This window comes from Citrus clementina, unplaced genomic scaffold (assembly GCF_000493195.1).
Source record: "Citrus clementina cultivar Clemenules unplaced genomic scaffold, Citrus_clementina_v1.0 scaffold_2, whole genome shotgun sequence".
NCBI lineage: Eukaryota > Viridiplantae > Streptophyta > Magnoliopsida > Sapindales > Rutaceae > Citrus > Citrus x clementina.
In genome coordinates, this window is record NW_006262688.1 from 16,105,069 (window position 1) to 16,117,923 (window position 12,855).

Genomic DNA, 12,855 nt, shown 5'->3' on the forward strand with positions numbered 1-12,855 from the left:
GCCATGTTCGTTTGTCATTTTTATAAGTCCATTGCAACAACATTTTTTCCATAAAATTCAGGTTTCCAATTATTTATAATTAAGCACATGTTTTAGCCATACAATTATTCAAAGTCACATAAACTTCATCAAACTTAAACTAAGATAGATGTTAATCCAAACCAACATCAAAATGTACTAAAAGCACATCAATTGCTCTCTAAGTAGTCTTGATTTAAGCCTAAAAGTCTCATGATAACTCTCATTTTATAGAGTTATCAGTAGGCCACTGATGTTGGTAGTTGTTGTTCCCATATTGGATGTGATTTACAGCTTTGTATCTGGCCTCTCAAGTGAAATTTTATTCACAAAAAGTTTTTAAGAAGTATGAACATAATCTTCCTTATTGAGGTGCTTATGATGTATAATGATGAAGAAAACACAATTATTAAACAAACTTAAGCAACTAACATCACAATGCGTATCATTCAAGACAATCAAACAATTCAAATGGTAAAGCAATAGTGAAAAGTTAAAACACTCATTAAAAACATAATCAAGATTTTGTGGGTTACTCAAATTTATTTCCTGTGCTTGCTTCACGTGGTTGGTATTCCAGATAGGGCTTTATTCTTTATCCGTTAACTTTAAATGTGACACTGATTTTTGGATTCTCAATTTCTACAGCCCCATATGAATATACATTTTTTTACAACAAATGGGCCACTCCACTTTGATTTTATCTTTCTTGAAAACAAATGAAGCCAAGAATTATAAAACAATATTTTTTGACCAATCTAAAATGTTTTCCAACAAAATTTTTTTATCATGAAAAGGTTTTGTTCTTGCCTTCATAATTCTTGAATTTTCATATGCAACATTTCTTAGTTCCTTAAGTTCATTCAATTGCAATTTTCACACATTACTAGCATCATCCAAATTTGAATTAAAAGCTTTAATAGCCCAAAATGATTTATACTCTAGTTCAACATGTAAGTGGCAAGGTTTACCATAAACTAGCTGATAGGGTGACATTTCTAAAGACACCTTAAATGCAGTATGGTAGGCCCAAAGTGCATCAGTCAGTCGAAGAGACCAATCTTTGCGGTTTGGGTTATTTATTTTTTCTAAAAATTGTTTTATCTCACTATTTGCTAATTCAACTTGACCATTTGTTTGAGGATGATAAGGGGTAGCAATTTTATGTGTAATTCTATATTTTTTCATTAAGGACTCAAGTGACTATTACAAAAATACTTACCGCCATCACTAGTAATGGCCCGAGGGATTCCAAATCGACTTAGAATATTTCTCTTAAAAATTTAACAACAGTTTTACTATCATTATTTCGACAAGAAATTGCTTCAATCCATTTTGAGACATAATCAACTACAACTAATATGTACTCAAATCCAAAAGATGGTAGAAATGGACCTATGAAATCAATTCCCCAACAGTCAAATATTTCAATCTAAAGTATAAGATTTAAGGGCATCATGTTTTTTTTAGTAATTGATCTCAATTTTTGACAGTTTTTACAAGTTTTGTAAAATTCATATGTGCCAATAAAATCCACATGGTAAGATTTTAGCTGTAGTTTTTTCTTGAAGAAAAGTGTCCACCACATGCTTCAGAATGACAAAAATTAATGACACTACTTACCTCATTATCAGGAATGCATTGCTGAAAATTTTGATCAGGGCAATATTTGAACAAGTAAGGATCATCCCAATAAAATTTCTTTACTTCAACCAAATTGTTTTTCTTCTCTTGGGTATTCCATTGCAAAGGCATTTTACCTGTAACAAAGAAATTAACAATGTTAACATGCCATGGCATTGAAGTAACCGAAAATAAAAATTCATCAGGGAATGAGTCATTGATGGGTGTTATAACAGTGCAGAATTCATATGTGGGTCTTGATAAATGATCAGCAACAACATTTTCGGCACCCCTTTTTATCTTCGATGGTGAGGTTAAATTCTTGAAGTAACAAAATCCAACAAATTAGTCTTGGTTTGCATCATGTTTAGTCATCAAATATCTCACAACAACATGATTAATAAAAATAACAGCTTTAGAACCAAGCAAATATGAGCGAAATTTGTTTAATACAAACACCACAAGTAATTCTTTTTCAGTTGTCGAATAATTCATTTGAGTACTATCCAAAGTATTACTCGCATAATAAATCAGAAACGACTTACCATCCCTTGTTTGTCCTAAAACAGCACCAACAACAAAGTCATTTGCATCACACATTAATTCAAAAGGCAAAGACCAATCAGGAGATTGCATAATAAGTGCAGATGTCAAAAGATAAATTATTTTCCCAAAAGATTTTTGACAATCATCAATCCATTCAAATGGTGCGTCTTTTAATAAGAGGTTACAAAGTTTTTTATAAATCTCTTATAAAATCCTGCATATCTTGAAAATGATCGCACATCTCTAACTGTTTTTGGTTGTGGCAAATTAGATATGACTTCAATTTTTGCTTTGTCAACTTAAATTCCTTTACAGATACAACATGACCCAAAACAATTCCAGAAGTAACCATGTAATAGCATTTTTCCCAATTTAATATGAGTTCTTTTTCAACACATCCTTTTAAAACTTTTTTCAAATTATCAAGCCAATCATCAAAAGAATTCCCAAACACAGTCAAAATCATCCATAAATACCTCTAAACAATGTTCAACCATATCAGTGAAAATACTTAAAATGCATCTTTGAAATGTTGTAGGAGCATTACAAAGTCCAAATGACATTCTTGTAAATACAAATATTCCAAAGGGACATGTAAATGTGGTCTTTTCTTGATCTTCAAGTGCTATAGGAATTTGATAATAACCTGAATATCCATTTAAAAAGCAGTAGTAGGGATGTCCAGCTACTCTTTCTAAGATTTGGTCAAGAAATGGTAATGAAAAATGGTCTTTTCTAGTGGCTTCATTTAACTTTCTATAATCAATGCACATGCGCCAACTAGATGTAATCCGTGTTGGAATAAATTCACCTTTTTTATTTCTAACAACAGTGATTCTAAAATTTTTAGGCACTACTTGTGCAAGACTTACCCACTTACTATCAAAGATATGGTAGATAATTCCCGCATCAAGTAATTTAAGAACATTTATTTTTACTACTTCTTTCATGTGCGAGTTTAATCTTCTTTGAGGTTGTTGACATGTTTTAGCATTTTCTTCCAAATTGATTCTATGTGTGCAAATTAAAGGATTAATACCTTTAATGTCAGTTAAAGTCCATCCAATTGCGTTTTTATTCTTTTTAAGAACATATAGTAACTTACCTTTTGGTCGTTGATGTTCTCATAATTTATCTATTATTTTAATACTTCTTTAACTTAATTTTAAGTTAAATTATATTTTATTATATTAATTTTATCTTAATTTTTATATTTTGTTATTTTAGGTATAATATGGGATTCAAGAGAAATTAAATCGGAACATTCAGGAGGAAATCAACTTGAAGGAATCAAAAAGGGAAAGCAATAAAGAGATTTAATTGAAATAATTCAAGGAAGATTTTATTAAATTAAGCAACATACATGCAATCACGTGGGGAAGCATTGAAGAATTAATTTACAAAGAAAATATGGCATGCACGTGAACTTGGGCCTTTTGGTTTTGCAATATAATGGCCTAAGATTTTAAAGGTGGTGGCTGCAATTTTAACCCTTTCCATGTGAGGATTTGGGTGCAAAATAAAAGCTACTATAAAAGCATAGACTTGTGGCAACATTAGTGGAATTAAGAAGACAAGGGCAGCCGCACAAATTGTCAAGCCAAGAGAAAGAAAACTTAGAGGAAGAAAGAAAAATAAGAGAAGACTGAATTAAAAGAAGTAGCAACAGCCGCAATAGATCTAGAGCAAGAGCCAAGTTTAATTCTTGAGTTTTTCTTTTCCTTTTCTCTATTGTCTTGCTTGGATGTTCCTGATAATATTCATGAATCCTCTTCATTTTCCCATGAACTAATTTATTTTGCTAGGGCTACGATGTAGCCTAACTACGAAGATTTAATTCCATAAATTTGTGTTATTTTTAGTTTATTATTCCATGGTTGAGTGTTTATTATTGTGCTTAATGCTTTTAAATATTTGGCCAGTATTTGAATGATTTGAGGATACATAATGAGACTGAGAGAAGATTTATGTATTTTTGCTCTTTGTAATGATGCCATGAATTGAACGAAAAACAGAGATGTACCAACGTAATTCATGTAGATTTTCTAAGAATTTCCATAGACCTTAATGAATTTTTGCATATTTAAATTCACATAGAGATATAGTGGGTTAATATGTGAAGGTATTTTTTATATTACTTGAGAGAGGATATTGAATAGATTAGGGAAATTCACTGTCAACATGGCTAATAAACGTTAATAGCATAGATGGATGATTAAATTGGATTGGTAATGGTGCAATAGGATGTCCTAGTGTCTTAATCTCTTGGTGATTTCTATTACTACTTGCATCTTTATTTAATTTTTAGTTATTTTATTTTATTTTTAATCTAAATTTACTTATTTGGTTATTCAAATAAATTAGAGTTAGAATAATTTCGATAACTAATAGGATACATAATCTCCGTGGGACGATACTCTACTCTTCATTATATTACTTGTGTTGACTAGTACACTTGCCAATTTACTAATCAAGTTTTTGGCGTCGTTGTCGAAGATTGTTTGGATCAGCATCAATACCAACTAACCTTAGTTTAATTTGAAATTTATTTTTTATTGTTTTATTTTAAGTTTTTGCTTTCTTGTTTAATTTTATGAGACGTTTAAGAAGTTTTGATTTATTGTCTTTTGATCTAAAGATTGAACGTATGTGTAGAAGGCTTAATAGAGAAATGAGAGAAGCTTTACAGGAGCAACAATTAATCATGGCTGACGAAGCATTACATGGAAATAAGGATGCGAGACCTTTAAGAGATGATGTTGTGCCTACAGTTAATGGTGCTCGCTCAAGCATTGCACGCCCTGTCGTTCAAGCCAATAATTTTGAAATTAAGCCAACCATAATCTAGATGATTCAGACGTCAATAAAATTACCTGGGATGCCGATGAAATACAAGTTATTCAACCCAAGAGGGGGGTGAATTGGGTTTTTAAAACATAAGCTAAGCAAACCACACAACAATTCAATCTAATGCCTTAATAAATTCGAAATCAATAAGTTCAATAAAGCACAATAATAAATGAGTAAGGGAAGAGAAAACAAACAGAAGGATTTTTACGTGGTTCGGCAATCCCCGCCTACGTCCACACCTCCAAGCAACCCAAGCTTGAGGATTTCACTATCCAAGCCTTCCAAGGCTTCAAAAGCTTACAATTGACTTCCAAAGTGTCAATGAACTTTTACAACAAATAGATTATCTCCCAATCTCTTCACTCAAGTATCTCACACACTTAAACACTCATAAATTTGATGAGGAATTGAAAATTACAACAAAAACTCTCTTGAAGAGTACATATACAAATTGAAGAACAAAGATGATTCAATGTTTTATGATTTGCGAAATGAGAGTTCAATATATGTTGTGTGCTTTTTGGTTTTACTTGCTTAAATTACCAAAACTGAATTGGATTTGAGTTTATATACTTTGAGCTAAAAAACTAGCCGTTATGCATTTTTTGGTGATAATCGGCTTACCGCTTATGGAATCCGATTAGCCGCTTTTATGTTACCGTTACAATGAAAATTTGAATTTCAGAACATCGGTATGCCGCTTTCGAAATCCGGATAGTCGTTTTTGTTTCAGAAGCTTACTGCCCAAAATCTGGTTAGCCGCTTGTCAAATCCAGTTAGCCGTTTTCAATCCAGAGAGTTTCTGCTTAAAATCTGGCTTGCCGCTTTTTCAAATCCGATTAGCCGCTTGCTACAGTGACTGCTACAGTGAACTATTTGCTCAAATTATAGTTTTATCTCAAAACTTCCTATAACTATATTAAGGCCCAAACGTTATAAATTTTACAAATAGGTCCAATTTCAGAATTTCGAAATAATTCTTGGTATTTTCAAAACTTTTTAAAATTATTATATGGCCCAAAATATTGTAAAACTTTTCAAATAAGTCCTCTAGAATTTCAAGCAATACTTGTTGATTTCAAAGTTTTTAAAACTCTTTCAATTACACCATAAACTTAAAAAACAACCAATTTCATAAAATCATTTTTCCATTAAATATAATACCTTTTATAATGTGAAAATAATGATTTATTTAAAATGTATGAAAAATAATTTGAGCTTAAGAGATTAATCATTCTTAATCTTATTTGTTATCATCAAAATCAATATTATATAAACATATATGTTAACAATCTCTCCCTTTTTTATGATGACAAACATTTCATATATTTAAAGAATGATTCCACAAATTGCTCCCCCTAAATATAATCTTCTCTTTTAATTTGCCAATTAGCTAAATTAAAAAATTTAAATACATGCATTCTTCTCCCTCTTCATCACCAAAAAAAAAACTTAATTGGCAAAAGAAAAGAGTAGTAAATTTTTATAAATTTAAAAATATGTATTCTTCTCCCCCTTCATCATCAAAAAGAAAACTTAAAGGAAAAAAATAAGAGTAGCAAATTTATTACCCATGTTGACCGAGTAGAAATTTTGACAGAATCTCCCCCTAACAACAAGCATCACCTCAAATACAAGTTTAATAATATTACAACCATGTAATTATTGTAACATAAAATTATCATATAAAACAACTATGTAATCAAATCATCATCATATCCCAAAATCATCAAAATCATCACCATAATCAAAACAATACTCAAAGTGCATATTATTCTCCTCCTTTTGACAACATCGAAATGATATATTACTTTGTCTCCCCCTTCGTACAACAAAAGAGTTCAAAATGCATATTATCCAAAATCATATTATATGCTCCCCCTAAATATATAACCAATTTAAAATTTTAACCAAAATGATTTTATCTAAAAACATATCATATTTATCTCCCCCTTCATCATAAAAAATAAAATATAGATAAATGGAATCCAAACAAGATCATCAAAAAAAATAATTCAATGAAGATATTACCCATTTTGTGCTAACAATGCAGAGTCTCCCCTTAAAAATGAACAAATCCTAAAATACACAATATGGTTAAAAACACTTCCATATAAGCTTAAACAATTATAACAAACCTACAACTCCATCAATTCATCAAGCAACACACATATAATCATCAATCATCAAAATCATCAAGAAATCCATTTTAATAGTATTAATCACATGATTAGAGATATTAATAAATTTCATCATCCCAAGTTCATGCCGAATTTTTGAAAATTATTTTTTGCAAAGAGGTTTTGATTTGTTTACCAAGTTGGCATGCAAAAGTTATAAGAACGTATTATCAACTATCCAAGCTCAATAATTACTAATCACATTTTAGAAATCAAGACAACTAAACTCATCAAAGATCTAATGTGACATTTCAGTATAACTTAACAAATCTTATATCCTTAAAATTTTCTAAGTATATGTATTTTTTTTTTCGATATCATTTACAACAAGTAATGCATATTTAACAATACATCGATAAAGTACAAAAAATGCATCCATTCGCCAATCATAGATTGCATAAGATCAAATTTCATTAGATACGATGTAATCATCAAAGCACATTTTTTATCATCAAAACTTAAGTTAAGCATAAGTGCATAATGTCAATACATAGATCATCAAAATCAACATATGGTAATATAGATCATCAAAATCAACATAGCTATTAAGAAAGCCATCATTATTAGGTAAAGAACAAGTGATCAAATCAATTATTACAAATAGTTACATATATTTCTAAATGATGATCGAGTAGTTACATCTTGTGATGGATCTCCTAAAATTAAGTCCTTAGGTGAGAAGAAACATATAATCCAAAATCATAGCAAACATCCATATAATCCAAACGCAAAATAAAAGAAAATAAAACAGTAAATGAAATGTTGGTGTGTCCAAATACAAGTATAAAAGACTCCTAGTGAGTTTGATGTTGAAAATGGATTTGAAAGATGATTTTGGACACAAGAATGAATGGGGCATAAGTTATATGAATCAATTTGGAGCGAAAACGAATGAGAATGATGGATTTTAGAGTGAAAAAGAATGAAGGAAGAAACAATTTTTAGAGAGAGAATGGGATCCGGTTTGTCAAAATGAAGAAGAAGATGAATGGTTTTAAAATGTGTGAATTCGGCTTACCGTTTACCAGAACTGGCTGTCCGATTTTGAGGCAAAAAGTTCCCTTTCAAATCCGGCTTACCAGATTATGTAACCGGTTATCCGGTTGTGAGGCAGTGACATGAAAATCGTAATCGATTTTTCGGATTTCACTAACCGGTTAGCCGGTTAGTGTCTAGAATGTTACAAGCCAAAAACGGCTTACCGGTTCCCTTATTCGGTTGTCTGCATTTTCCAACAAATGTGCAAAGCCAATCCGGCTTACCGATTGGCAATAACTGGCTAACCGGTTATGCTTCAGTGACCACCAAAATTAATTCGGCTTACCAGTTTACTAAATCTGGTTATCCGAATGTGATCCAGAGAGTTTCAAAAAGAAAAATGGTTTTCCAGTTGATAAGAAGCGGTATACCGGTTAAGCTTTTTGAAATTTTGTAAGCTCTTCGACTTGTATTATACACACTAATTTATTTTTGGCTTAGAAATTGATTGATTTTAAATCATTTTGTGATTTAAAACATTTCAATAAGCCTTTTGATGCATGAAATATAAATGTAAACATATAACTAATCTATCATGCATACACATCATACAATCATGAAATATGTAAGCATTCAAATATTGAGAATTCAAGCATATCACTCATTTATCATGCTTACACATTTCATAATCATTAAAATTAAACAAATCCATCATGATGAGTTGACAAACTATCATCATATATATATACATATAATCATGCATCATGATTACATACAATAATATGGCAAGAATTGTTACCAAAGCAATTAAATTATCTTACTCATCATTTTCTCTTAGATCATGATTGAATGATTATTCTCACAAGCTTTCATCAAGAAACTCTCCACCATTTCTTGATTATGGTACCTATAAAAAAAATTCAAGTTGTGCTTCTTGGTACCCAAATACTCTTGGGTCCTTGAGTGTTAGCAATGGTTCCTTTTGGAATCCAAATACATTTTACTCTATAATATACTTTTCTTTTAATAGGACAACCAAGCTTCATGTGACCGTTTTGGTTACAATATTGACATACAACTTGATTGTTAATAGATGTACTCTGCACAAAGTAGTTCTTATAATACTTTTGTTTCAAATTTGGCTTATAGCCAAGTCTTCCTTTATCAAACACACATTTTTTTGAACTAATCAAGTTATCCAACATCTTTTGTCCATTTGTAAATTTCAAAACAATCTCATTTAACTCATTGCTCTTCTTCTTAAGCATTTCATTTTCCTTTTTCAAGTCATCTATGTGAGATTCTAGATGCTCATGTGAAGTGCTAGGTTTCTCATTTGATAATGCAACTCTATCATGCAATGTTTTATTCTCTAATTCTAGGCATGTAATCTTTGCACATAGAGATTCATTTTCATTTTTGATTTTTACCATTTTCTTTTTAAGACATGCATTCTTTTTACCAATTTTCATCCACTCATCATGCAATTTTTTAAAAGCATCATGTAATTCATCATAAGTAGGAAGATCATTTACCTCATCAAGTTCATCATCCGATTCATCTCCAATTACCACGAGAGCTAGATTGGTCATTTCTTGATGCTATTCAGCATCACTTGTTTCCTCATCGCTATCATCCCATGTGGCTACCATTGCTTTCTTCTTGAGTTTGTTGAGAAGAGGGCATTCCGATCTTATGTGGCCAGGCTTCTTGCACTCATAACATTTGATTACTTCCTTCTTCTCCTTTCGGTTCTTAAGGTCTTTAAATTTTCTTCGCTCACCGGATTTCTTAAAAAAATTTCTGAATCTCCTAGCCAGCATATCCATCTCCTCCTCATCTAGCTGCTTTCCTCATCACTCTCATGTTTCGAGGCTTTGAGAGCAATGCTTTTCTTCTTCTCCTCATTGCCTCTTTCGGCTGCCAAGTCTTCCTCATAAAAAATAAGAGAACCAATTAAATCATCAATAGGTAAGATATTTAAATCTTTGGCTTCATCAATGGCAGTCCTTTTTGGTCTCCATTCCTTAGGTAACGACCTAATGATTTTCTTAATTTTCTCGCTATTTGAAAAGGTCTTTCCTAGGGCTCCTAGAGTGTTCACTATGTCCGTAAATCTAGTATACATAGAATACACACTCTCATTTTGTTCTATTTGGAACAATTCATATTGTCGAGTGCACCTACTAATTTTAGACTCTTTCACTTGATTTGTGCCTTCATAGACAACTTCAAGTTTGTGCCAAATTTCATTAGCATTTTCACAACTAGATACTCTATGAACTCTTTCTTATCTAGTGCACAAAATAAGACATTCATAGCTTTGGAATTCAGAGAAGCTTTTCTCTTTTCCAATTCATTCCATTCCCATGAAGATTTTGGAATATCTTCCCCGACTTCATTTTTAGTCAAAGGCATGAAAGGACCATCATTAACGATTTCCCAAATTTCGTAATCTAAAGCTTGCAAGTAAATTCTCATCCTAGTTTTCCAATACGGGTAATCGTTTCCATCAAAATATGGTGGTCCAGTGGTGGACTGTCCTTCATTAAAGGTTGAATCATTATGGGTTGCCATAGATCTTTAACTCTAGACGGGTAAGTCTACACAAGAGTACCTCGCTTTGATATCAAATGAAATACAAGTTATGCAACCCAAGAGGGGGGTGAATTGGGTTTTTAAAACGTAAGCTAAGTAAATCACACAACAATTCAATCTAATGCCTTAATAAATTCGAAAACAATAAGTTCAATAAAGCACAATAATAAATGAGTAAGGGAAGAGAAAACAAACAGAAGGATTTTTATGTGGTTCGGCAATCCCCGCCTACGTCCACGCCTCTAAGCAACCCAAGCTTGAGGATTTCACTATCCAAGCCTTCCAAGGCTTTAAAAGCTTACAATTGACTTTCAAGATGTCAATGAACCTTTACAACAAAGATATTATCTCCCAATCTCTTCACTCAAGTGTCACACACTTAAACACTCACAAATTTGATGAGGAATTGAAAATTACAACAAAAACTCTCTCAAACAGTAGATATACAAATTGAAGAACAAAGATGATTCAATGTTTTATGATTTGCAAAATGAGAGCTCAATATATGTTGTGTGCTTTTTGGTTTTACTTACTTAAATTACCAAAAATGAATTGGATTTGAGTTTATATAGTTTGAGCTAAAAAACTAGCCGTTATGCACTTTTTGGTGATAATCGGCTTATCGCTTATGGAATCCGGTTAGCCGCTTTTATGTTACCGTTATAGTAAAAATTTGAATTTCAGAACATCGGTATACCGCTTTCAAAATCGGGATAGTTGTTTTTGTTCCAGAAGCTTACTGCCCAAAATCCAATTAGCCGTTTTCAATCCAGAGAGTTTCTGCCCAAAATTCGGCTTGCCAATTTTTCAAATCCGGTTAGCCCCTTGCTACAGTGAACTATTTTCTCAAATTATAGTTTTATCCCAAAACTTCCTATAACTGTATTATGGCCCAAAACGTTATAAATTTTACAAATAGGTCCAATTTCAGAATTTCTAAATAATGCTTGCTATTCCCAAAACTTTCTAAAATTATTATATGGCCCAAAATGCTATAAAACTTTTCAAATAAGTCCTTCTCTAGAATTTCAAGCAATACCCGTTGATTTCAAAGTTTTTAAAGCTCTTTCAATTAGACCATGAACTTGAAAAATAACCAATTTCATAAAATCATTTTTCTATTAAATATAAAACCTTTATAATGTGAAAATAGTGATTTATTTAAAATGTATGAAAAATAATTTGAGCTTAAAAGATTAATCATTCTTAATCTTGCTTATTATCATCAAAATCAACATTATGAAAACATATATGTTAACAGCCGAATGATGATCCAAATGCTCATATTGCAAATTTCTTGAAAATTTGTGACACATTTAAGGAAAATGGTGTTTCAAACAATGCTATCAGGCTAATGCTTTTTCTATTCTCACTGAGGGATAAAGCAAAAGAGTGGTTGAACTCACTCCCTGCTAGAACAATCACTACATGGGTTGGTTTAGCACAGCAGGTTTTAGCAAAGTACTTTCCTCTAACAAAAATAACCAAGTTGAGGAATGACATCACAACCTTTGCTTAATTCGAGATGGAGTCATTATATGAAGCATGGGAGAGATACAAAGACCTAGTAAGAAAATGCCCACATCATGGTCTACCAGTTTGGCTTCAGGTACAGACATTTTACAATGGTTTGGGATCCAATACTAGAACAATGATTGATGCTGCAGCAGGAGGAATGTTAATGGGAAAAACACCAAATGCAGGTTATGAATTATTGGAAGAGATGGCCTTTAACAATTACTAGCGGTCTTCAGAGCGATCAATGCCAAGGAAAGTTGTAAGAGCCCATAATATTGATGTTGTCGCTGCTTTATCTACCTAGATGACTGCTTTATCTAATAAGCTGGAGCATCTAAATGTCAGTGATATTCAAACTCAAGTGTGTGAATTATATGGAGGGAATCATACTAGTGTCAACTGCCAAGTTGGAAATCCGTTTGCATTATCATCTGCTGCATAAGCTCATTATGTGTCGAACTTCTAGAGGTAACAAAATAATCCATATTCTAATACTTATAATTCGGGCTGGAGAAACCACCCAAAATTTTCATGGAACAACACT

The 12,855-nt window shown here is 31.7% G+C and overlaps 1 non-coding gene across 1 annotated transcript; it reads right to left on the reverse strand.

The window, feature by feature from the left end:
* Positions 1 to 12,279: 12,279 nt before the first annotated feature.
* On the reverse strand, positions 12,280 to 12,386 carry LOC112101246. Its single transcript, XR_002907373.1, has one exon. It is a non-coding gene; the product is annotated as a small nucleolar RNA R71 (small nucleolar RNA).
* Positions 12,387 to 12,855: the final 469 nt, after the last annotated feature.